Below are 4,572 nucleotides of genomic sequence, written 5' to 3'. Positions count from 1 at the left end.
CATCCCCTGAGGGCCCCATTTCTTCATAACCTTTTCTTGGCTCCTGCACAGTAACTCATGAAACTCAATATGACTCTAGGTGAATTCTCCAGGACACTGGGTCTACAGAGTGACCCTGTCTCAAACAGATAATTAGCTATTCATCTATTTTGAAGTATTTATCAATAAAAGAAAAACAATGCAATTTGTTTCAAATGATAGACATAAAATAAATATGGAGACAATTATATCCTCTATCTTAATGTAACTATCAACATATTACATTTTGTTTCTAAGGATTTAATGATATTAATATTTTTCTCTTTAGTAGCAGGGATATTTTGAATTGTTTATTGACTTTGCTGACACTTCATTTGAACTACAAATTATTCTCTTACTGGTCACGTGATCTTCCATCCTTGCAGTGTCCAGTACACATCTTCTAATAATAGCAGTAAATATCAATGGCTTCAACTCACCTGTGAAAACACACAGGTTGGTGCAATGGATCAAGAAAGAAAACCCAACTTTTTGTTGTCTCTAATAATCTCATCTCACCTTCAAGAACAGGCACTATCTCAGGGTGAAAGGATGGAAAAAATTATTCCAAGCAAATGGCCCTAAGAAGCAAGCAGGTGTTGTAATTTTAATATAGGACAAAATAGTCTTCAATTAAAGCTCATCAGAAGAAATAAAGAGGGTCACTTAGTTTTAATCAAAGGAAAAATTGAATAAGCAGATATTAAAATCATGAACATATATGCACCAAATTCTGAAGCACCCAAGTTAATAAAATCAGCATTCCAGGACTATTAAAAAAAATTAACACCAATTTGGTAATAGTAGGTGTTAACTCTCCAATATCTACAATAGAAAGATAAACTGGACAAAGAATAAGCAAAGAGATTTCTGAATTAAATAACATATTACATGAAATAGAACAAAGAGAAAATATATATTTTTGGTTATTTCTTCTCATACAGAATATCCCACCCAAGCAACAAAGAATACACTTTCTACTAAACAACTCATGCAAGTTCTTCTAAAGTTGACCACGTTCCTGGGGCACAAAACAAATCTCAACAAATACCAAAACAAAAAGAAATGATTCATGCCTTCTATCAGACCACAGTGCAATAAATCTTATAAACAACAGCAAAAAAAAAAGCTCCAGCAACTACATGAACTCATGGAGATTAAACAACACACTCATGAATGATGAATGGGTACAAGGAAAATTAAGGAAGAAATAAAAATATTCCTGGAACAAAGAAAATGAGAACACAATAAAACAAACCTCTGGGACACACTAAAAGCAGTTATAAGAGAGAAGTTTATAACTCTTGGTGCTTTCATTAAAAAATCAGAAAGACCACATATAAACGAATTGACAGTACTACTCAAGACTCTGGAAAGGCCAGAACAAATCAACCCCAAACCTAGTAGATGAGAAGAAATAACAAAAATCAGAGAAGAAATTAATGAAATAGAAACAAAAAAAATAATATTAAAAAATCAATGATTCTAAGACCTGGTTCTTTGAAACATTAAACAAGATAGACAAACACTTAGCACAGCTAACCAAAAGAAAGAAAGAGCAAATCCAAATCAACAAAATCAGAGATGAAAGGGGAAACATCACAACAGACACCCAAAAGATCTAGACCATTTTAAGGGAATATTTTAAAAACCTATATGCTAACAAATTTGAACATCTAAAAGAAATGTATAGATATCTGAAATCATGGGAAACACCAAAGTTAAACCAAGAAGAGATGAACAGTTTCAAAAGACGCATAACATGTGAGGAAATTGAAATTGTAATACAAAACCTCCCAACTGAAAAAAGCCCAGGCCCATAAGGATTTACAGCAGAATTCTACCAGAAATTTAAAAAAGACCACCATCCAATACTACTTAAATTATTCAAAAAGATAGAAACAGAGCGAGAACTCCCAAATCCCTGCTATGAAGACAGCATTACTCTAATACCTAAACCAGGTAAAGATACAACCAAAAAAGAAAACGATAGACCTATATCCTTAATGAACATACATGCAAAAATTCTCAACAAAATACTTGCAAATCACATACCAACACACATCAAAAATATCATTCATCATGATCAAGTAGGCTTTATCCCAGAGATGCAGGGATGGTTCAATATACTCAAATCAATAAACATCATTGATCATATAAATGCACTCAGAGTCAAAAACCACATTGTCATCTCAATAGATGCAGAAAAGGCTTTTGACAAAATTCAGCGTGCGTTTATGTTCAAAGTCCTAGAGGGAACTGGCCTGGAGGGAACATACCTCAACACATTAAAGCTATATGCAACAAACCCACAGCCAAGATCACTTTAAGTGGAGAGAAACTGGAAGCATTCACATTAAAATCAGGAACCAGACAAGGATGTCCACTATCTCCACTCCTTTTCAACATAGTGTTTGAAACTCTTGCTAGAGCAATAAGACAGGAGAAGGAAATTAAATGAGTATTAATTGGAAAAGAAGGCAAACTTTGAATATTCCACCCGAGCACCAAAGAATACACTTTCTACTCAGCACCCTATAGAACTTTTTCAAAAACTGACCACATACTGGGCCACAAAACAAACCTCAACAAATACCCAAAAAAATATTTAAATCACTTTTTGCAGATGATATGGTACTTTACCTAAGAGATCACAAAAGTTCCATGAGAAAAGTTCTAGAACTGATCAACCTTGGTCTTCTATAAGAACAGTCAGTGCTCTTAACTCCCGAGCCATCTCTCCAGCTCCTATTCATTTTTCATTAGTATACTTTAATTGCACCAAAAATGAGTTCTCTCATGATATTTTCACACATGTAAGCAACATACTTTGACCATATTACTCTCTATTTCCCACTGTTTTCCCACATTCTTCTATTGCTTTTGCTCAACCAGATACCTGAAGTGCCCTTCAGTTTCTTGACCTGTCCCTGTATTGGGCTTATTTCATTTAATATGATGCACTTCATCAATATTTGTATAAGATACATGATTTCATTAGATTTTATACTCATATCTTTATTGAAATTTTGTAATTTTTCTTACAATATAATTTGATGGGATTTAGATCTCCTCCCCTCTACGTAGATCCCCTAGTTGCCCTCATCTGATGTTCTGTATTCTAATACATATCTATCTATGTGTGTGTGTGTGTGTGTGTGTGTGTGTGTGTGTGTGTGGCCTAATTTGTGTCCCCAAATGTCTTTCAATGTGGGTCCATCCACTGGAGCCTGGTTAATCTACCAAGAGTCCCATGCTTGAAAAATATTTTTTATGATGCTCCCAGCAGGCATCTGTTGACAAAATTTCCACAGATGAATTGGAGCTCTTTACTTCCTGTCTCTGCTGGTATTTTTTTTCTGATTTGAATACTTCATTTTTTTAAAGAAATTCATATTTTTGACATTCAAATTTAAGATTTTTATCATTTCAACTTGATTTTTAATGGAATGAGATAACAAATTTGTTCATTTATTATATTAGGGTGTACTGCATGAACTTTTATGTATATACACTTCATTAAGTGATTACTACAGTAAAGCACATCAATAATCCATGTTCTTATTCTAGTCAGTTTTGTGTGTGCTAAACAGACCAAAGTCTACACTATACGTGAATTTTCAATTCCAAGTTATCCTGATAAGTACTGGCTTATATTACATTTTGAAATCAAGAAGTATGTGTTTAATGTGTTATTTTTCAAGATTATTTTGAGGAATCGGGAGGCATGCACTTGCATATAAACTTAATTATGTTTCCTGTTTTTGTAAATAGGCCATTAGAGTTTGGCACAGGTTCTTTGGCAAAGAAGGAGTCTCTTTAAAACATCATTCAAAGACAACATAATGATGAACTATGACCTACAGTTTCACCTGCAAAACATGAAACCTTGTCCATGTCTGTGTCAGGAGACATACCAACAGTGTGTAATACATGTCCTTCAATCCCCACCCCTAGAAAGGACACACAGCAATTGTGGCTAGAGTTCATTGTCTTCAGTGAATTCACAATTCCTTATCTGTGATGAGATAGTCATAGGTAGACAAGCAGACAGGAAGTTTGAGGTCCACTATTTTTGTGACCTATGCTACTCATGTCACATCACAGTTTATAAAACACAGTATTAGACTGAATTATATAGACTACCTGATATCACCTAGAAATTGTTCTCTGGATTATATGTAGGTGATTTAGCAAAGTTCTTGGTCATCTAATAAGGATGAGAAAATATGTTTTTCCTTTGAGATACAATTTGATTGCGTTAACTGATGTCTTGAGCTTACAGAACAAACCTGTAACCACTCTGCATGTCTGAGATTTAAAAGGTAGGATACATCAGCTGGTCTTAAGGGTTCAGAGTAGGCTGTAAGTGAAATAACAAGACAGTTTCTTTATGGAAGAAAATATAGGACTTAAATGTGGTGCGATTGATGGTTGTGTTTAAATTTATTTTTTGATAAATTTTGGTAAAACAGGAATTATTTATTACACAAATGATTATTGTGTTCATATTGCATTATATAAGTTAGATTAGGAGATGGTAAAATTCGGAGC

Source organism: Nannospalax galili, unplaced genomic scaffold (genome assembly GCF_000622305.1).
Source record: "Nannospalax galili isolate Female #2095 unplaced genomic scaffold, S.galili_v1.0 scaffold2482, whole genome shotgun sequence".
Lineage (NCBI taxonomy): Eukaryota > Metazoa > Chordata > Mammalia > Rodentia > Spalacidae > Nannospalax > Nannospalax galili.
The sequence above is the reverse complement of the archived record's forward strand: the minus strand, read 5'-3'. Positions refer to the sequence as shown.